Source organism: Macaca thibetana, chromosome 14 (assembly GCF_024542745.1).
Source record: "Macaca thibetana thibetana isolate TM-01 chromosome 14, ASM2454274v1, whole genome shotgun sequence".
NCBI lineage: Eukaryota > Metazoa > Chordata > Mammalia > Primates > Cercopithecidae > Macaca > Macaca thibetana.
In genome coordinates this window covers 6,361,388-6,384,109 of record NC_065591.1, presented here as the reverse complement: position 1 = coordinate 6,384,109, position 22,722 = coordinate 6,361,388, and the positions used below count along the sequence as shown (strand labels likewise).

The window sequence follows — 22,722 nt, the reverse complement described above, 5'->3', positions numbered from 1 at the left end:
ATTAAATTTTACCAAATTTAACATTAAAACTGCTCATTAATGATCATGTATGTTACACTTAGGAGAAAAGGCGTAGAACTCAAGAGCAATATACCTTTTTTTTTTTTTTCCAAGGAGACAGGGTCTTGCTCTGTCACCCAGGTTTGAGTGCAGTGAAGTGATCATGGCTCACTGCGGCCTCAAAGTCCTAGGCTCAAGCGATCCTCCGCCTCAGCCTCCCAAAGTGTTAGGATTACCAGCATGAGCCACCACACTCAGTAAGAGCAGTATATTTTTGAGGTATAAAGTACAAAGAAAGCTTGAGAAAAAGAGCAATGGGTGGTCCATTGCGAGTCTTGGATCTTGGATCCCAGCAGTTTTGCACAACACTGTTATCTACGGACTCTAAAATGGACTTCATTTAAAGAAACCCATGGGGCCGGGCGCAGTGGCTCAAGCCTGTAATCCCAGCACTTTGGGAGGCCGAGACGGGTGGATCACGAGGTCAGGAGATCGAGACCATCCTGGCTAACATGGTGAAACCCCATCTCTACTAAAAAAATACAAAAAACTAGCTGGGCGAGGTGGCAGGCGCCTGTGGTCCCAGCTACTCAGGAGGCTGAGGCAGGAGAATGGCGTGGACCCAGGAGGCGGAGCTTGCAGTGAGCTGAGATCCGGTCACTGCACTCCAGCCTGGGTGACAGAGTGAGACTCCGTCTCAAAAAAAAAAAAAAAAAAAAAAAAAAAGAAACCCATGGAACAGTAACAGAAACATAAAACAATATGAATTGTGGCATTTGAATCCTAGCACTTGGGGAGAGCATCAAGTACCACTTTTTTTTTTTTTTTTTTGAGACAGAGTCTCGCTCTGTTGCCCAGGCTGGACTGCAGTGTCCGCAATCTTGGCTCACTGCAACCTCCGCCTCCCAGGTTCGCTATTCTCATGCCTCAGCCTCCCAAGTAGCTGGAATTACAGGTGTGCACCACCATGCCTGCCTAATTTTTGTATTTTTTAGTAGAGACAGGGTTTCACCATGTTGGCCAGACTGGTCTTGAACTCCTGGCCACAAGCTATCCTCCCACCTTGGCCTCCCAGTGCTAGGATTTCAGGTATGAGCCACCATGCCCGGCCAAGGATTCAAAAATTATAGCCTACCATCACAATGCATTCAAAATTTGAGTTTGAATAACCTCATCAAGACTTACATCTCTAAAAGCTTCAAGTTTCACCTGCATTAAAGCTCTTCATCGAGCCATCTCACAAAAATAAAAGCTTAAAGGGACTAAAATTCGTGACTACATTCCATTTTATTTCCCTTCCTCAGTTTTCTTCAATTTCCTTGACCTCTAGGGTCTTTCATATTACTTATGTTCCTTTAGACAAGAGCCAAAGAAACAGCACTTTCTGAAAAAATGGATGTTCTGTGACAGTAAGCTTTCATTGATAGAGAAGCATAAACTTGGCATGATAAATTTAGAATTAGGTTTTTTGTTGTATCCTATAAAAAGCTGCATTAACAACAAGCAAATGGGCCAGGTGGTGGCTCATGCCTATAATCCTGGCTCTTTGGGAGACCAAGGCAAGAGGATTGCTTGAGGCCAGGAGTTTGAGACCAGCCTGGGCAACACAGCAAGACCTCAATGCTACTAAAAGTAAAAATAAAAAAATTAGCCAAAGATGGTAGTCACAGCTACTCATGAGGCTGTAGTGGGAGGATGGCTGCGGCCCAGGAAATTGCAGATGCAGTGAGCCATGAGCATGCCATTACACTGCAGCCTGGACGACAGAGTGAAAAAAAAGAAAATGATGAAGTGGTAAATGTATATAAATGTATTTTACATTTCAAGTTAGATTATACTCTCAGAAGCTATGTGGTTTAGAGAAAATAGACCTCAACAAAAGTTGAGGGCTCCTATCCTACCTCTGTCTCTTACTAGGCAGTTGGTAATTGGGAAAGTCACTTAACCTCTCTGAACACCATCTCTTTGCCTAATTCCTTAAGTCCCAGTTCAGTGTTCACATCCTCTAGGAAGTGTTCCTTGACCTTCACTGCCAAATCTAGTTATATATTTATGCTACAAAACTTAGGTGAAAGCCCTTATGTGATTATATTGTTTAAGAGTCATATTGTTTGAGAGTTCCGAACGTTGAGAACCTATTTTTCTTATCTCTGGCCCTAGCGTATCTAGTATACCACACAGTATATCCTAGAGGCACTCAACTAATGAAATAAATAGGCTGTAATCTAAACTGCATCATAGAAACTATATTTCTGCATTTAAAAAAACCTGTAAATTAAAGATACTGCCTGACCTCTTCAAATCCTCTCCTTTCTCAAGATGTCCATGGTGTTAAAGGGGGTGAGAGAAGCTCCTGCACAGATAAAAATAGGGCAGGAATCACAGCAGATACCACCACTAAGTTCCCTACCACTTGCCATTATACTTTCTGGTTTACTCCCTAGTCCTTGACCCTCCAGAAAAAAGAACCAGGACCAGGAAAAGTGCTTTTGGTCCTTTAGGAAATCATCTGTAGAATGCGATGTTTAACACACAACTTACAGATAATGATGTAACAATGTATTTTTAGGCTTCTCAGGAGTCCTAATATTCCTCAAAAATAAGACATGAAGCATAATTACATGAAATAGAAATTAAATATATGGAATAGAAAGACTATCCATGGAGAGTCTTTTTTTTTTTTTTTTTTTTTTTTGAGACAGAGTCTGGCACTGTCCCCAAGTTAGAGTGCAGTGGCGTGATCTCGGCTCACTGCAACCTCCATCTCCTGCGTTCAAGCGATTATCCTGCCTCAGCCTCCCGAGTAGCTGAGACTACAGGTGCGTGCCACCACACCCAGCTAATTTTTTGGTATTTTAGTAGAGACGGGGTTTCACCATGTTGGCCAGGATGGTCTCGATCTCCTGACCTCGTGATCTGCCTGTCTCGGCCTCCCAAAGTCCTGGGATTACAGGCGTGAGCCACTGTGCCTGGCCATGGAAAGTCTTTAAGTCTCAACCAAGATGTCCACTCGAGAGACAGAAAGCAGAAAATCTGGGGATGAGGCCCAGCAATCCGTGTTGTAATAAGACCTCCAGGTGATGCAAGCTCCAGTGTGAGAGCTATTGCTCTAATTTACTCATTCATTCATTTTATCATGTTAGGGCTAAGAATAGATACAAAATTTTAAAAAAACTATGGAATAAAAAATTAAGGAAATTATAATATATCAACCAAACATTTTTCTGAGAATTAGGAAAGGTTCACCAATAAATCACTTTAGTAATAGCAAACTTTGGCTCAATTCATGGAACACAGACTGAGACCCACTCCAATGTATACATAATTTAAACTAAATGTGGGTTAATGATCCAAATTGGAACAAATCTGTGCCCTCGGGTCTCATTTATATTGTGGTCAACTGATATTATTTGAACCCAAAGTACTTTAATGTAACAGGCACTTCTGTCAATCACAGAACATGGCTAAATTTCACTAGTATGAATGCACTGGCACATCTCTGGATGTAGCCTAGCAGAGATTCTCCACATGTCCATATGATAAAAGCTATCCAAAGACCTTTCTTTCTTTCTTTTTTTTTTTTTTTTTGAGATGGAGTCTCACTTTGTTGCCCAGACTGGAGTGCAGTGGTGCCATCTCCGCTCACTGCAAGCTCCGCCTCCTGGGTTCACGCCATTCTCCTGCCTCAGCCTCCCGAGTAGCTGGGACTATAGGCGCCCGCCACCACGCCTGGGTAATTTTTTGTATTTTTAGTACAGATGGGGTTTCACCGTGTTAGGCAGGATGGTCTCGATCTCCTGACCTCGTGATCTGCCCGCCTCGGCCTCCCAAAGTGCTGGGATTACAGGCGTGAGCCACCGTGCCTGACCCCAAAGATCTTTCTTAAGCTGATAAATGAAACATTTGTAAAAACAATTCTAATGAAGCTATCAATAATTTGGGGGCTATTTTAAAAAATTTTTAGCTCAAAATGAATACATATTCTACTAATGATCCGGTCTTCATTTGTTCTGCCCTCCTAAGTGTGGAATCTGTTCTTGCTGGCAAGATCTTCCCTCTAAGGCTGCACACTTACACATTAAAGGTAGTGACAGGATTTTAAAAAGCTAACACACGTCAATACCGTAGTAGAGTACGGACAAATAGGGGTTGAAAACAGTGGGTAGAGGCCAGACGCAGTGGCTCACGCCTGTAATCCCAGCACTTTAGGAGGCCAAGGCGGGCGGATCGCCTGAGGTCAGGAATTTGAGACCACCCTGGACAACACGGTGAAACCCCGTCGCTGCTAAAAATACAAAAATTAGCCAGGCGTGGTGGCGCACGCCTGTAATCCCAGCTACTCAGGAGGCTGAGGCAGGAGAATAGCTTTAACCCGGGAGGCGGAGGTTGCACTGAGCCAAGGCTGTGCCACTGCACTCCATCCAACCTGGGCGACACAGTGAGACTGTGTCTCAAAAGAAGAAAGAAAACTGAAACAAAACACCGGGTGGATAGCAAAGCCTAAAATACTTCATGGCTACCACAGAGGTGCCCCCTCCCAACAAACAAACAAGGGTGCAGACTTCCATGGAACATAGCTGGCTCACGTGGAAATGTCCCACGGTCATGGTTTGGCTGACACACTCGGAGCTCATTAGCCACTGACTACATTTAGAAGTAAAAACTGCGTCAATTTTGTCCCAAATTATTAGGAAAAAAATTTCAAGAAAGTACTGACTGCTTTTTTTTTGAGACACAGCCTTGCTCTGTCGCCCAGGCTGGAGTGCAGTGGTGCAATCTTCGCTCACTGAAGCCTCCGCCTCCCAGGTTCAAGCGATTCTCCTGCCTCAACCTCCTGAGTAGTTGTGACTACATGTGCCCGCCACCACGCCCGGCTGATTTTTTTTATTTTTAATAGAGACGGGGTTTCACCATGTTAGCCAGGCTGGTCTCCATCTGCTGATCTTGTGATCTGCCCGCCTCAGCCTCCCAAAGTGCTGGGATCACAGGCGTGAGCCACCGCACCTGGCCATTACTGACCACTTCTTAAGTGGCATATTAGCTTGGTGCAAAAGTAACTGCGGTTTTTGCTTTTTTTTTTTTTTTTTTTAAAGTTACAAATCCTGTTCTGATTTCCCAATATAAAAATGTCAGGAAATTTATTGGACATCTACTATATTCCAGACACTGTTGCAGGCACTGAGGATACAGCATGGAACAAAATAAGGCTGTGCCCTCATCTGTGCTTATATTCTAATGGAAAAAAGCACTACGAAATAATAAATTAATGAATAAATGCCAGCACCTTTTGGGAGAACAAGCCATTTATGGTGGCAGGGAGTGTTTCAGGTGGAGAAGGAGGGTGATAGTGGCTACTTCCTAAAAGAGCAAGGGATGTGAGGGGACAGCCGGGCATCAGGCAGGAAGCATGCAGTAGACAAAGGGAAGGGCAAGCACAAGGTGCAGAGGCTGGTGCAGCTGGGGCAAATATGGGCGAGAGTGGGAGGATGAGGTCAGAGAGGCTGCCACAGGGAAGAAGGGCTTCAAAGCCACTGCTGAGACTTGGGCCTTTACTCCCAGTGAGACGGAAAGCAGAGGAGTGACATGATCCAACTCACAGTTTTAAAGGACCATTCTGGCAGCTTGCTACATGGTACTTTAAAAAAGCAGTTCTAATGAAACTACAAATAATTTCTAGGACAAGAGAATGCAGGGAGACATTATTATTAGTAGTAGTCTATTTACTAACTGATTACTGCTGTAAAACCAGAGGAGAACTAGTGGTTGCAGCAGCAGAGGTGGCAAGAAGTGGTTGGCTTCGAGATCTTTTCTGAAGGTTCTGCTGATAGTTAGGAATTGCTGACAGACTGACTGTGGGTGTTAAGAGAAAGAGGACTCAAACATACCTCCAAATGAAGAATGGAATATTAGGAATGTGACAAAGAGTATAGGAAGACTGGTTTTCCCAAGGATTGCGGTGTGGGAATTTGGTTTTGGTTATTTTTTCTTCCTTTTCTGGGGTCTTTTTTGGTTTTAGTCATTTTTGAGATGCCCACTACAGATCCTAGTGGAGTCGGCAGCTGGATACAAGGGTCTGGAGTCCACCTCCAAGCTGAAGATAAAAATTTGGAGTCAAGACATTAATGGCATTTCAAACCATGGAATCAGATGAAATCTAGGAATCAGTGTAGATCAAAGAAGGCCAAGGACTGGGGGTGGGGGCACTTTCATATGTACAGGTCAAGAGGAAGAGAAGCAGCACACGATTGTAAAAGGAGCAATGAGCGAAAAGAAGAGCTGAGCGTGACAGGGACCATGCCGTGAAGGGAGTTAACAACTCAGGCAAGAACTGTAGGTGCCCAGAAAGCAAATACTTTTATTTTATAAGTCTAAACTCACGGAAAGGATGGGCTGTTGCTGATCTTTAAGCCTTGCTCAGAAACAACAGAGAACTTCTAAAATGGACATAATGTCTTAAACATGCACTTGTGAGGAAGACAGGGGGCTTTGCTTTAAGAAACAGATGGCAGAGAGCAATATAAGGAATGGAGAGGGAGAGAGAGAGGGAGAGGGAGAGAGAGAGGGAGAGAGGGAGAGAGAGAGAGAGGGGGAGAGGGGGGGGGGAGAGAGAGAGAGAGAGAGAGAGAGAGAGAGAGAGAGAGAGAGAGAGAGAGATTGACTCACAGACCAGGAAAGACAAATGTAAATTAAAATTACGGAGTGGAAGGTGATGGCAATAGGTTAGTTAATTTGAGAAGGCAAGCATTCAGAGGGCTTATAGGATCTATGTCAAAAAAAAAATTTAACTAATAGATTAGTTAAATCTCTGGACTGGAGTAATAAAGATGACCTGAGTAGGAGAATGAGGTGGAATTCCTGAGGACTACTGTGCAAGGCTTTGTGCCTTCTACTTTTGTGAATATTAACAAAAATGATGCAATCAGGCTCTAAGAAAATGCAACTGGGATTCTGCTCCAAGATGGGCAGCATCACTTCCCCAAGAGATTTACCCAACACTGAAATCAACAAGAAGAGTCACCTTATGCGGTTTCACTGGACCAACAGATGGGAAAAGAAGCACTTACTACAGATTCTGGTACCAAACATAAATAAGGAGGTGAGGGGTGGGGGGATAATTTATGATCAATATAAAACATACTGGAAAACTGCTAAAAAAAGAAATGTATTTAAAGGGGACAATATTGCAAGAATGATTTCTAGTTATATTTAAAGCGGAAACTCCTAATCATAACATAACGCCACTAAGGTCAGAAGCGTGACACCCACCACCACCACCACCACCATCACAATGCATTCCAAATCACCAGTGCTACCACTGGTGGGGGGAGGGATAACTTTAAAAAATATTTTTTCCCCAAACGTTTATAGTGAACCTATTTACTTATAATCAGAAAAAAAAAAACACCGAAAACCTTAATACTTTAACACGTTTCAAAAGAAAGCAGCACTGATTCATAGGAAATGGGCTAAGTTCACATAACCATGCCTGTTCTATGCCAGTGATGGCCCCTCAACAAATGTCAATTCCCTTCTCTTTCCAGTCTGTTTATCAGATTATAAATTGTTGAGTGACTTTCGAGAAGTTGCATCCAATTTGAGAACTCTGATTCTAATCCATTTTTACTTAAACACAGGCATTTTTTGCTTAATATCCTAAAAACCAAGATTAAAAAAAAACTGTCAAAAAAGTTAAAACACTGATTCTGAATGACTGAAAAGAATTTTAACACAATTCCTGTGACACTGCCGAGAACCCTCTAGCCAGCTGACATACTGAACTTGTCTGCAGAGAGTTTATCCTAGAGAAATTATCCAGTGGTAGGGAAACAATCCCCAAGTGTTTAAAAAACAAAAGTCAACATACATTTTTAAAAAGTCAGTTCTGGCTGGGTGTGGTGGCTCACGCTTGTAATCCCAGAACTTAGGGAGGCCAAAGCAGGTGGATTAATTGAGCGCAGGAGTTCAAGACCAGCCTGGGCAACATGGTCAAACCCCAGTCTCTACCAAAAAAAAAAAAAAAAAACCTTAGCCGGGTGTGGTGGTGCATGCTTGTAGTCCCAGGTACTCAGGAGGCTGAGGTGGGAGGATGGCTTGAGCCCAGGAGATTGCACCACTGCACTCCAGCCTAGGCGACAGAGCAAGACTGTCTCAAAGAAATAATAAAAAGCAGGTTCTAGCCTGTTAGAGGACTTTCATAAATTTTTATTCAGAAAGGCAAAGAAAACATTTTTCAAGTGATTCAGTTATAATTTGGTAAGAAAACAATTCAGTACACCACTGGTTAATAGTGACTGAGATTACACTGGAGAATGAGATCACAAGCAATGTTTACCTGTTATATGTTCAACTTTTCAAAATAAACATGTGTGACTTTTGTAACAGAATATTAAAGATACTTACACAAAGGAAAAGGAAACAGCTTGGCAGCTTCCCACCACAGGGCCTTTGCACTTGGGGTGCTGCCAAACTGCTTATCAGCCCCTGCCCAACCCCACCTCTCCAGCTACATAGATTTCCTTGTTATACATTTGAACCCCTTAACGTTTCTCAGCATGGTGCTTATTACAACCATACTCATTACTCTGGGTAATTATTTCATAACACCTGCCTTCCCTACTAGCTAAGATACACCCTTTTTTTTTTTTTTTTTTTTTTTTGAGACAAAGTCTCGCTCTGTTGCCCAGGCTGGAGTGCAGTGGCTCAATCTCGGTTCACTGCAACCCTTGCCTCCCAGGGTCAAGCGATTCTCCTGCCTCAGCCTCCTGAGTAGCTGGGATTACAGGTGCGCACCACCACACCCAGCTACTTTTTCTATTTTTAGTAGAGACGGGGTTTCATCATGTTGGTCAGGCTGGTTGTGAACTCCTGCCCTCGTGATCTGCTTGCCTCGGCCTCCCAAAGTGCTGGTATTACAGGCATGAGCCACCGCACCCGGCCTTATTTCCATGTTTTGGCTGAATAATCCTGGTGAGAACATGTGTGTACAAGATACCTGTTTGAGTACCCGCTTTAATTCTTTTGATGATATACCCAGAAGTAGAATTGCCGGGTCATACGGTAATTCTATGCTAAACTTTTTTTCTTTTAGACGGAGTCTAGCTCTGTCACCCAGGCTGTAGTGCAGTAGCACGATCTCAGCTCACTGCAACCTCTGCCTCCTGGGTTCAAGCGATTCTCCTGCCTCAGCCTCCTGAGTAGCTGGGATTACAGGTGCCACGCCACCACACTCAGCTAATTTTTGTATTTTTGGTAGAGACGAGGTTTCACCATGTTGGTCAGGCTGGTCTCAAACTCCTGACCTCGTGATTTCCCCACCTAGGCCTCCCAAAGTGCTGGGATTACAGGCGTGAGGCACCACACCCAGCCCCATACACTTTCATATCATTAGAATCCAGCACAAGACCAGACATAGGTTCATTCATATCACATCCCCTTTCTATTCTCAAACGAACTGCTACACATAAGCGGAATCAGTTTTTAGTTCTCCTAAATCTAAAATTACAAAAGGACTTGATATCAAAGAATTCCAAATCAGTCTTTATCAATGACTATTCCAAATCCATCTGCAATCAATAGTGCAATAACTAAGGCTCCATGGAATCCTATGGTATCAATCCCAGCAATTAGGCCAATATAAGAATCCCTGCAAAGCTATCAGAAACATTTGTGATCAATATTCCATCATAACACCATAACATTGCTTGACGGGGCAATTTCTCAGTTGCTAATTTGTTAGAAAACTATCATAAATTCACGTTCATACCTGTAACCTTAAAACTTGCTCCTATAAATATTGCTGTCTCAATTGAGAAGCGAGGTGACTTGTCAGAGTAGTTCAACTGGTGCTAGTATTATGAAAACAGAAAAGCCTTCGGATTTTCATTTCCCTGAATTCACAATTATGCTTCTACCCAGGGCAGAGCCTTTATTTTAAAACTAGAGCGTCATGCTAATTCAAATGCTAATCAGGTATCTAGCACCATCAACTCCATAGCAAAGAATATGTCTCTATACTCGCAAATAATTACAAATGTCCATGATATTATCATTCCTACTTTCCTTCTGTAGCTTTCACAGGGTCAAGCTTGGATGCATTCTGCTTCACCCAATTCAACAGCTTTCCCAAGTCCCCTCAGGTGGTAATGCCCTCACTCAGGCCACCAAGGGAATGGGGTCTGAAGCTGAGCAGTTTACCTACCACCAAGGCAGAATGCTTCACCCACTGCCCTTTCAGAATAAAATGATGGCCACAGACACCATCACTAAGTCTTGAAAAAGACTAAACTTGTTGAGCTAACAGCTCTAAAGCAGACTGCAGTATGGTGGAAAACGGCCCCCAGAGACATTGGCTCCTAACCTCTCTCTGGAGCCTGTGAATGTTACCTTATAATGAAAATGGTCTTTGAAGATGTTATAAAAGTTTTTGAGATAAAAGAGATTATCCTAGATTATCTGGGTAAGCCTTAAATGCCACCCAAATGACTTTATAAGAGGCAGAGGGAGATCTGACACCTCACAAAGAACAAAAGGTGAAGCAGACTGGAGTGATGTGGTGAAGGAATGCTGCAGCCACCAGAGGCTGGAAGAAGCAAAGAGCAGCTTCCCTCCACAGCCCTGCCAATGCCTTGATTTTGGCCCAGTGAAACTGATATTGAACTTCTGGCCTCGAGAACTGTGAGAGAATACCCTTCTGGTTTGTTGTTGTTGGTGGTGGTGTTTTGACACGGAGTCTCACTGTGTTGCCTAGGCTGGAGGCAGAGGTGCGACCTCAGCTCACCGTAACCGCCACCTCCCGGGTTCCAGCAATTTCTTCTGCCTCAGCCTTCTGAGTAGATGGGATTATAGGCACCTGCTGCCACGCCCAGCCGATTTTTGTATTTTTAGTAGAGATGGGGTTTTGCCATGCTGGCCAGGATGGTCTCGAACTCCTGACCTCAAGTGATCTGCCCACCTTGGCCTCCCAAAGTGCTGGGATTACAGGTGTGAGCCACGGCGCTCAGCCCATTTCTGTTGTTTTAAGCCACTAAGTTTATGGAATTTGTTACAGCGACCACAGGAAACTAACAGAGATTACGAAAAACTAAACCAAAGTAGAAATGCTTTACAGTTACCACGCTCCAAAAATATATAAAATTCCAACATGCCACAGGAAAAAAGATTTTAAACAACTTCAAAAACGGTGTATTTAAAACAAGTTTTTAAAGACTGGGCAACAAAGTGAGACCCTCATCTCCACCAAAAAAAAAAAAAAAAAGGTAGCCAGCTGTGCTGGTGCGCAACTTCAGTCCCTGCTACTCAGGAGGCTGAAGGATCATGGGAGTCCAGGAAGTAGAGGCTGCAGTGAGCTATGATCATGCCACTACACTCCAGCCTGGGTGACAGAGTGAGACTTCACCTTTAAAAATGTAAATAAATAAAAAGTTTAAATCATACAGTATCCTTCAACTGAAGGTATAAAATACAGCTACTGAGTTATACGGATTTTGAAAATAGAGCTAGCCTCTTAATTATGCCTCTGATTGCTCACACACTGTGCTAGGCCAGATAACCATGATCTTCCTGAAAAGCATTATGATTGAACAGTTTTCTGTTTATATTAAAACTTACAATAAAAACTGAAACTATTAGAATTTCTCCTTGAGCAAAACATTTTAAGCAGCAAACTACCCACCACTGGTAAGTTTATGATCAGACATTCACAATTCTTAGACTTACTTATTTGGCTACTAATCTACAACCAGACACGTAAGAAACTCCTTATTGCCTTATCACAGAAAATACTGCTTCATTCTTACGTATCACATTCAATATGTATTTACGATGAGGGAGAAAATAAGAAAGACTCCATGTCTTCATCTCAGTAGATAGTTTAAAACAAAGGTTTTCACTGATGGGGTTGTTGAGGGAAGTCCTCAAAAAAACTTCCAGAAGAAAACAAAAATGCAGGATTCCCCATCTCTCCACATTTGATCCATCTGCTTACCTAGCAGTGCCTAAAAATAAAATCAAGGATGCTTTCTTTGTTACAGTTTTGTCTAGGACCCAAACAGCCATTCACGTTTCCGGAAACAGATGCCACCTAGTGTCAAACGTCTGTAAGTACAGCCTGTACAGGTCACAGTTTCTGTCAGAAGTTACAAGAAATACATCAAAGATTTTTACTGGGCAAGGACAAGTGTTAGGAAAAACTTCCAAAAGGTGGTTCTTGGGCTGGACGTTACAGGCTGCTTTGAGTTTGCCGGCTGGTGGGCTTTGCAGAGGCAGCCCGCACAGGGATTAAGGATGTGGCTCTGCAGTCAAAGCACCTGTCCCACCCTAGCTTCATCCTTACCCCAGCAGCCTGAGCAGGCAAGTTATTTAACCTCACCGACGCCCCATCAGTACAATGAAAAGAGGGCCTCCCTCCTAGGTTTGGCACAAGATTTAAAAGAGCACAAACTGCTAACAAATTAAGGTCTCCCCTTGCAAGTAACTAACGCAAAAGCAAAGCAGGCCAGAAACATTCTATACAAAACTTGAATCAAGTAGAAATTTCCCTTCCATTCCTCCCCACCATAAGTCACACATGGGGGGAAAAAAAAAAACTCATCACCTCACCCATTTAAAAAAGAACAAATGTGCAAGAGAATAATTATGACACAAGGCTGAGCACCAGTTCTGCTTTCCCTATGGTTCCCAAAGAGAAGGAACTTAACTTCTGGCAACAACACGCATGATTAAAAATCATGCCAAGCTACACCTTCCATCCTAAACATTCAGAGGGATGACAGACTGGACTACAGACTTTCTTACAACACAGTTTAGTTTGTGATGTAGCTGGTCAAACAGATTATTTTCACACCCTATAAAAGAAGATACACACATCACAGTTCTTTAACACACATTCAATACTATCATTCCCATTTTACAAATGAGAACAAAACTTAGAGAATTAGGAAAAAAAGAAAAAATGAAGCCAAGTCCAGATTGAGAGACTGTGTACTCTTAATATCACACAAAAAAGCAACACAGGCCGGGCACGGTGGCTCACACCTGTAATCCCAGCACTTTGAGAGGCTGAGGCAGGCAGATCACGAGGTCAAGAGTTCGAGACCAGCCTCACCAACATTGTGAAACCCCATCTCTACTAAAAATACAAAAGTTAGCCAGGCATGGTGGCGCTTGCCTGTAGTCCCAGCTACTCAGGAGGCTGAGGCAGGAGAACTGCGTGAACCCAGGGGGCAGAGGTTGTGTGGAACCAAGATCGACCCACTGCACTCCAGCTTGGGCAACAGAGCGAGACTCCATCTCAAAAAAAAAAAAAAAAAAAAAAGGCAACACAATAATGACCCAAACAAATTATTTACTTTTTTAGATGCTGTCTCATTCTGTCGCCCAGGATGGAGTGCAGTGGCACGATCTCTGCTCACTGCAACCTCCGCCTCCCCGGTTTAAGGAATTCTCTGTCTCAGACTCCCGAGTAGCTGGAATTACAGGTGCCCACCATCATGCCCAGCTAATTTTTGTATTTTTAGTAGAGACAGGGTTTTACCATGTTGGCCAGGTTAGTCTTGAACTCCTGACCACATGATTCACCCGCCTCGGCCTCCCAAAGGGCTGGGATTACAGGCGTGAGTCACCACCACGCCTGGCCCCACACAAATTTTTAAACACACTTTGCCCAGGCCAGGCATGGTGGTTCACACCAGTAATCTCAGCACTTCGGGAGGCCAAGGTGGGTGAATCACGTGGTCAGTTCAAGACCAGGCTGGCCAAAATGGTGAAACCCTGTCTCCACTAAAGATAGAAAAGTTAGTTGGGTGTGGTGGTGCGTGGCTGTAATCCCAGCCAGTCGGGAGGCTGAGGCAGGAGAATTGCATGAACTGGGATCTGGGAGATGGAGGCTGCAGTGAGTTGAGATCACACCACTGCACTCCAGCCTGGGCAACAGAGCGACACTCTGTCTCAAAAAAACAAAAACAAACAAACAAAAAAACACTTTGCCCCCATATTTGAGGAGTAAAACTCTAGAACAAAATAGACAAGGTTCCTGACTGCGTAGAGATCACAGCATACTGTGGGAAGAGACATAAATATGTGATTATCAATCTGGTGCAAGCTGTAAGAAAAACAGGATGTTAGGAGAGAGACTAATATGAGAATGGACTTGAGATGGGATGATCAAGAAAAAATAAATCAAAATTATAAATACAAAAATGAGGCTAGACATGGCAGCTCATCCTATAATCCCAGCACTTTGGGAGGCCAAGGCGGGAGGACTGCTTGAGCCCAGGAGATTGAGGCTGCAGTGAGCTGGGATTATGTCACTGCTCTCCAGCATGGGAGGCTACAAGACCCAGACTCAAAAAGAAACAAACAAAAAACACCTTTTTTGGGTCAAAACCCCTCCTGGTACATACTTATATTCACCAAACAAATATTTCCTCTAAACCCTCCAGGACCCTGAATGACGTCTGGTTTTGTTTCCTTTCCAAGGGGGAGAGAGAAGGAGGGGTTTCCTATGGTGCCACTGGCCCACTGGCTGAAGGATCAAGCCACTTTTTACTTCTCAGTGAGGAAAACTCCAGCTTCCTAAAATCAGATTGGTTTTCTTAATAAAAATATCTATTTCTCCATATGATGCAACATAAGCATTTCCTCAAAAATAAAAATACTCCTCAGAGATCATTAAAATCTATCAGATATTTCAACCCTGTTACACAAATCAGACAGGCAAATAATTCATCGGGCCGACCTAGAATCCACTCAGTTCAACAAATTTATGAAGAACCTCCCAGAGCCACTAGGCACTGTTCGTGGTGCTGGAATACTAGTCATTTTCAGAGAACACTAGAGGGCGCGGGAGAGCGTCTACTTTCAGGAAAATCAGTCAGGGCTACTACGTGAGTCAGGGACGAAAACCAAAGGGATGCATGTGGGGAAAACAAAGTTACCTGAGTACAGGGTAGAAAAGTACAGAATGCGAAACAGAATGACCCTTCACTGAAGGGGCCTTTTGCGTAAGGCTTGAGAGGCAAGCCCAGTGCCTTTAGAGATCTGCTGATCAGGCATTCCTGTAAAGGTGGCACAAGGTAGAAACAAAGGTGTCAGAACACACGCATTCGGTTTCTACTCGTTCTGGTAACATGCAGGACTCGGGATTCACTAGCTCAGCAACCCTATCAGGTGAGACAAGTATTAGCACTACAACAAGGAAGTTAAAGCTCAGAAACAAATTGCTTTCCTAAACTCAAAGTGCTACTAAGTCATAAGGCTAGATCTAAAACCATCTTTTAAACTGTAGCCTGGGGTTTACTCCAGTGCTTGAGCCACGTGTACCACCTAGAGGTTTATCACCAGCAAATGATCCCTGGATCTAGGTACTATTTTCTTCAGTGTGCTATTAAAACAGACAAACTAAGACAGCTTACAGAGGTGCAACCGGCATTGCAGGAGCCATACAGGCCCCCAATCAAGCTTTGGGCGGGGGCACTGATACCCTAGTCTCTCAATTCTAAAACTCAACTGATTATCTCATAATGACATTTCAAAAAAAGGAGGTAAAACTACAAGAAACACGCATATGAACTAAGTAAGGTAATTAGAGAGATGTCAAAATATGATTAAAATCATTCTTAAGAGAAAATAGGGTGGCATTGAAGTGTAAAAGATGAAGTATTAACATAATTTTGGATTGGAAGTGACCTGAGGGGTTTAGTCGTTTTGTAGACGGAGACTAGGCCCTATCAATGACTTATACAAACAGTGACAGAGCAGAGAATGGTATTGATTCTTATTCCACGGTCCTTCAACTATTCCTAAAATTATACTTCTATACAGCAGTCATCATTTGACATACAGCCCTAAGAAGATGGCCCGGTGTTTAAGTCTGTCTCATTCGGAGACCAGGTAGTCCCAAACCAACCCCATCCACACACATAATGGACCGTCTCCTGCATTTACTTAACATGCAGTATTATAGCCAACAGGGTGATGGAGTGGAGGGAGGACACGTGGTCCCTGTCGTTAAAAGTGTGCGGAAGATTCCATTAAAGTGTTCTAGGGCTGACACAGTCGGGGAACTCCTGCCCACGGAGAAGGATTTTGCCAATGGAGAGAAAGTAAAGCTCATATATGGTACACAGAAACATGAAATAATGGGACCACGGCGATTTATCTGAAAGGAATTTCTCTGTAAGCCATGGGAAGGGCATTCCGTGGACAGGGAGCTGCTTAGATGCCACACACACAAATCTCTTTTTCACACAACCTGGCCACGAACCCAGGCCCTATAAACCCACAAACTGATACTCAGGTAAAGGAAAACCAGATTCAACCCCCCTTTTAAACAACCCAAGAGAAAAATCACGAAACAACATCCCCCACCCACCAAACTCCCTGCTGAAAGACACGCAGACACCGGGACACTTTCTTCACACGCGTCTCTCCCTCTCAAGAGTCCGCTATTCCCTCCATCCACATTCCCCAGTACTGCCCCCTGGCATTCGCTGTGAGAATGAAAAGTTCAGCGCATGAGCAATTCAGGGTGTTTGGGACGGCAGATGAAAATACAGGCGCGAGAGCACCTGGAAATGATTATGGATAAAGAATAAAGCCCTACCTTACTCTCTTATTGAAGAAGTATCTACCATATTCCCTTCACTCTCCAGCTCAGTTTTTAACATATAATGATGTTTGTAAATAACATTAGATTTACTTTGAGAAACTAATACTAACTATTAAGCTTGACAACTTGGAGATTAATAAATTAACCCATTCATTAAGTGTCTATGAGCATCTACTCTGTACCTGCCCGTGGGCGGATGAGATAACACTAGACTCAAAAGCTCACAAGAAACCACCCCAACGGCTGTGTGTGTGAAGGTTTCACCAGCGAGGCAACATTCTCACGGGGCCTTTCTGAAGGACGAATGTGTACAAGGTGGAGAAAAGGGGTGGAGGGATGCCAGGCAGGGCACGGCCTACAGGGACCACGCATGGGAAGCTACTGGAGACAGAGCTTGGGAGAGGGACCAGAATGTAGAATGTTTAGAGATTACAAAGTAAAAAATGGGCTGGAGTTCCCACACATGCCGGGATTAGAGCGTTTGTGGACTCTAACCTCGGAATATAAGGCGCTCCAAGAGGGACAGGGCCACACCTCTGATTCAAATTGCTAAACCTTCAGATACACAATAAATCTATATCTACAGCAAGCAGCAATTTATGTATTTCAACATGCACAAATTATCTGTGATTATTTCAGGCAAAAATGGTTTCCTCCTCCCTTTTCAAAATATTTGTTTTTACTACTAATTAACAGTATTCTCAATATTAACGTGTTCTCAATATTAAAGACTAAGGGAAAAAAGTTATAGCTGGCAACTGCTTCCTCTGAAAACCCTACACAGCAGAGTTCAGACCTATATGGCCATCCTCGACTACACTTTATATCAAACTGGTTTAAATCGAAAAAGGTCCACATCACAAAGAATCACAGTCAAATTAATTCATCAGCCCTCTATTCTAAGGAAAACTCCCCTCACTCCTGATAAATTTCATTTGGCAAATTCTTAAAAATTAATTCCTAAAGTTCCACCGCTTAATAGATCCTAAGTTACTGCACCAGACCCGGGTTAATAAACCCAAATAGACTGAACTTCTCAGCACCCAACTTGTTTCTATCTTAATCCAGCAAGTTGCATCGAGCTGTCATTGTGAAAACCTGCCTGTTCCTCCTTCCAAGGCGGAGGTGACAACGGTGCACATCATCCGCCGATACGTGGAAGGACAGACAGACACCAGGGAACCAAGGGAGAGCGGATACAGCACAAAGGGGAGGCAGCGGCCGTGGGGCGCCGGGCCACGGCCAGAAGCGCCGTCGGGGAGGAGGGTGGGCTGCAGGACGAGCTCGGGAGGGCTCCGAAATGCGCTTGGGCCAAAACAAAAACAAAAAGTTCAGCGCCGACAGTGGGAGCAGATTGGGCGAGACGGTTCACGGCTGCCCATTGGAGAAAAGGGAAAACAGAGTCCCCCAATCGCGAGCGACGGGGCTGCTCCCCTCGTGCGGCCGCGGGCCCGGCCCCGACGCTGCCCGGCGGCCGCTACCGCTCCCTTCCGGCCGCGGCCACCACTGCAGGCCCCGCGCCGGCCCCGCACCGGCCTGGCCGCAGCCCCGCCCCCCGCGCCCGGCCGCTTGCGCCCGGCCCCGGCCCCCCCACCCGCCTTGGCCCCAGCGGCCCTGCGACCGGCCCCGGCCCGCGGTCCCCCACGTCCCCGCCCGCCCCGTCGCCAAGGCCGCCCCCAGCACACCCTCGCCGGCGCCCGCCCCTCCCCCGACTCACCGCCCGCGCCGCCCCGCTCTTTCTCGGGGCGCGTCCGAGGCCCCGCTGCCCGGCCGCTGCGATGCGGGGCCGCGCCGCCGGGCCCCACGTCCCAGTCCTCCCAGAAAATTAATCACCAAAAATAATTCCAGAGAAAAATGGAGAGTAAAATCCAAGATGGCGGCGCGGACCGCAGCACCGCCTGCTCCCTCCGCTGACGGGAAAAATGAGTCCCCACGGCGGCCAAGCCCCCCGCCCCCAACCGGTCGCCGCCGCCGCCGCGCCCCCCGCGCCCCCGGCCTCGAATCGCCGCGCCCCCGGCGCCGGCTCCCGCGCCCCGCCACCCGGGGTCTCACCTCCGCCTCGCGCACGGCCGCCCGTACGAAAAGCGTCCCCCGGCTTCAGGACTTCGCGTCCCACGTCCGTGCGCCGCGCGGTGCCGCCTCCGGTCCCCGGGCGTCCTCACCTCATCGCTCCGCAGCCCCGCCGCCCGCACCGCCGCCGCGCCGCCGCCCCCGGTGAGCCGCCCGGACCCCGCCCGGGCACGGTGGAAGGATACGAAAAGGAGGCCGCGGCCTCGACGGCGGAGGGACACCGTGCCGCGCGAGCGCCACAGTGTGCGCGCGCCTCCCGCCAGGCCCAGCCGCCGCGGCACTTCCACGGAGCTCTGTGCGGGACGCGGGCACGCGCGGGGAGGGAGTTCCGCGCCGGGCGCTCCCGACGGCGGAGGGACAAAGGGCGATTCAGAGCTAGCCGTCGCCTCCCCTCGTGGCGGAGGGATCCGCGGCCGGCCTGGCGGCGGCTGGTATCCCTCCGCCGTCGCTGCCCTTTAAATCGCGGCTGAGGCGGCGTCGCCCGCGCCCCACGGGCGCAACCTTAGGGTCCCCTGTCGCCTTTACGCGACTGCGTTCCGGTCCCGGTTCCCGCGGGGCCCCGGTGGCTGTCTCGGGCCCTGGGTTGTTGCACACCTGCCCCTTCCAGGGATGGCTCTGGAGCCAGCCTCTCGGGCTGCAGACCTGGGGAAGGGGACCCCCTTTGCCCGCCGCGCCTCCCGGTTGCGCCGAGGGAATTGGCCCCAGGCAGGCGAGCGTCTTTGTTGTGGGAATGGGGGTCACTGGCAGCAGATGCACCCTAAGACCATGTGGGCAGGCTGAGCGTTCCTGCGCGGAGCATGCGAGGGAGGAGGAGAGCGGGCGCGCCTCGGCCTGGCCCCCCGCTGGCCCCGCCGCCCCCAACACCCATTGCGCCCCGCGCCACGCTCCGCCCCACTCCGGGTGTGCCCTGCGCGCTGGCCGTGCGACCCCTCCTCGGGGAGCCCGGGCTGGCGGGGAGATCCTGACGGGCCGGGCCCCCTGCGAGCGGGGGAGCTGCGAAGCTTGCCTGGGCATCGATCTTGCAGTTCAGACAACAGAACAACGACGAGCGCACGCCCGACCCCTGCGGGGCTGCCCAGGGCCTCCGCGCATCCTCCCTCTCACGCCTCAGGACAACCCCCGGAGGTGGGAACCATGTGGGTCCTACTTTACACCTAGGGAAACTGAGGCACGTGGAGTTCCGTGACCTCTGTGACAACTAGTCAGGGCTTGAGCTAGAGCCCTCATCCAGCATTCGGGTGAAAAATGCAGAATAAATCAGGAGGCGGGTGCGGAGGACCTCCAAGAAGTTGAGGTTGGCATAGGCGTGCAGAGATGCCCGGAACTTGGTGCCGGCAGGTGACCCGAGGAAGCGCAGACCTGGAGGGTGAATTTGAGCGTGTTGGTAAAAGGGGGTGGCTAGGACTTGTATGGACAGTGGGACCAGTCAGTGTCAAGGCCCTGGGAGGGGAGGAAGGCTGCCCTTGCCATAGAGAGGAGGCGGGCAGGGCGGCAGGGCAGGCAGCTCAGTCAGATGCCAGGAAGAGCCGCAGTCTGCCTTAGTTTTCCCCTGCGGCTCCAGGGCCATCATCCTCCACAAAGGATGATGAATGGAGGCCGTGGACGACCACCTAACACAAGGACTGGGCTAAGTCCAACTAACACTGACGCAAGCGCCTCCCTTATTTGCCCTTATCCTCGACTTCGACTTTGGCTGGTAAACATGATGCTCCTTACGGCCTTCCACAGAGGGAAACTGAGGCACGGTGACTGCTGGGGGCACATGGCTGACGGAGGCGGAAGCAGGTCTCATCTTCAAAACAGAGCTCCTCCCACTGCCCTCACCTGCACAATCAGCAGCTTCCTCCCTCTGGAGGCCTACTCAGGGTTGGGCGGTGGGCCCCTCTTCTGTCTGCCCTTTCACTAAAAGCAGCGTCATCTGTGGCAGCAGAATCCACTCTGCCACGTTCGTCTTTGCAGACGCAGCTAGCAAATGATTGCTTTGGTGTTCTTGGTTTCTGGTTTATCAGAAACTTTCCAAGATTTTCATAGTGCCTAGCTCCAAATACTCAGCTTGCACCCCAGAAACACCGAGACTGCCTTTGCCACGCCCACCACCGAATGCCCACGGGAGGCGAGCTCACTGAGGAAACACCATCTGGCTCTAAGTCTACCTCGGTCTCAGGCCCCAAGTCCAGCTATGCCTGAGCAGCCCTCCAGAGTCCCCAAAACCGATGTCCTCCCCACTCCCACCTTTCCAGAGCCCACCCCAGCATAGAGGTGCTCTCCACATGCCCTTCAGAGTGAATGCCAAATCCTGAGTCCTGTGAAGCCCCCATACTCCCAAGATGCAGGCACTTCCTTGTATTCACTGCCCGATGCCAAGTCAAGTGTTCTGGGCACCTTGCAAGGCTGGGCCCACAGCCTGGCAGGGACACAGATGAGCAAACCCAAGCCCAGCCTGCTCCCAGGCCCCCAGTTCTGTGTCCATTCTTCCCTCAATCCCCCTACGTTGCCAGCTGCTCTTCCAGCCTCAGCTGAGAGGCCCAGGGTAGGCCAGGGCTCCTGGCAGAGCTGAGTTGGGGTTCAGGACCTTGGTGGAGCCGTGCAGGGGGCTTGAGGCCTTCGGGGGTCCCCGCTCAGGGAAGCCAGGGCTAAGCTGGGCTGAGAGCACAGCCCAGGAGAGCCCTCCCTAGGGAGACTCCCACAGGAGAGGCCAGTTGGAGGCTCCTCCTGCCAGCTGGCAGGGGAGGGAGAGCAGGAAGTAGGCGGCCAGGCACCTGCCCAGTCCCTGTGTGACAGGAGCCTTTGGTATTTACACTGGGAGACCTCTAGACACCCCAAAGTGGAAGAGCTGAGCCACAGAGGCTGGGGGGCCTCCCCAGCCTGGCCGGACCGAAAGGGATTAACAGCTCTAAAGAAAGACCGAGTCAGCGGAAGGGGCCTGGCTGGCCCCGGAAGCACCGTGAGGCTGGCCAGGAGTGCCAGCCTAGCCCGGAGCTGGCCTGGGAATGGCACACTTGCCAGGGCACTGACTGAGGCCATGAAGTCTATTTTGGTCTCCCTAGCAGGGCTGGCTCTGGTGTGTCCAGGGGCACTCCAGCCTAGTGCTACCCACCCTGCTATGCTCTCCCACTCCCTTTCCTCGAGTGCCAGGTTCACCCAGTGACAGGATGGCAGGGATTCACTTGCTTTGATCCTGTGCCTACTAGGATGGCCCACAGGTCACGTTGACCCCACAATTCCAGGTTGGAGGCAGGTTGCTTCTCATTGTAAAGTGATGTGTTGTCTTCCGTGCTCCGCAAATGCGTCTGCCCCGGGTCCCCACCCCACCCCGAAGCTAGGACTATGATGGGAGCAGGTGTCTGAAACCAGAGGCAGAGTGGGGCGTACCCAGCTATCCCAGTGGCCCCTCTGGGTGGCTGGCGGGTTTCCTGGTCACATTGCTGAGCACCACTACCCCCGGCACCATTCTTGCCTTCCACCTGCCCCTCCACTGCCACTGTCCTTGAATAGAAGAAACAGCCACTAAAGCTGGGCGTGGTGGCTCATGCCTGTAATCCCAGCACTTTGGGATGCCAAGGCAGGCATATCTCCTGAGCTCAGGAGTTTGAGACCAACCTGGCTGACATGGTGAAACCCGTCTCTACTAAAAATACAAAAATTAACTGGACGTGGTGGCACACGCCTGTAATCCCAGCTACTCAGGGGGCTGAGGCAGGAGAATGGCTTGAACCTGGAAGGTGGAAGTTGCAGTGAGCCGAGATCATGCCACTACACTCCAGCCTGGGCAACAGAGTGAGACTCTGTCTCAAAAAAAAAAAAAAAAAAGAAACAGCCACTGAAAGGTCAAGTGACACACCCAAGACCCCTGGTCAACAGCAGCAAGACTTGACAGCAGCTGCCAACAGAGGTTGGCATGAGTCTGACCTGGGTTTGAATCCCAGCTCTGCAGTTTGCCAGTCATGGAATTTGGGGCAAGTGATGTAGCCTGTCAGCCTACCATTCCCTCACCTGTGAAAAGGTCCATTCCTTGGACCGGCCTTAGTAAGTTCCTCTGTAGCTTT

The 22,722-nt window shown here is 48.0% G+C and overlaps 1 protein-coding gene across 5 annotated transcripts in view; it reads right to left on the bottom strand.

The window, feature by feature from the left end:
* The window catches only part of KMT5B (lysine methyltransferase 5B), a 59,008-nt gene extending 40,172 nt beyond the window's left edge, over window positions 1-18,836 (bottom strand). For 3 of the 5 annotated variants that reach the window (XM_050758158.1, XM_050758160.1, XM_050758165.1), the window contains exon 1: window positions 18,659-18,836. The gene's annotated coding sequence lies outside the window, so the exon portion shown is untranslated. Of the gene's footprint in view, window positions 1-18,323; window positions 18,526-18,658 lie in introns of those variants that run through there. The other 2 variants (XM_050758159.1, XM_050758161.1) reach the window with 1 other exon arrangement.
* Between the last annotated feature and the right edge of the window lie 3,886 nt (window positions 18,837-22,722).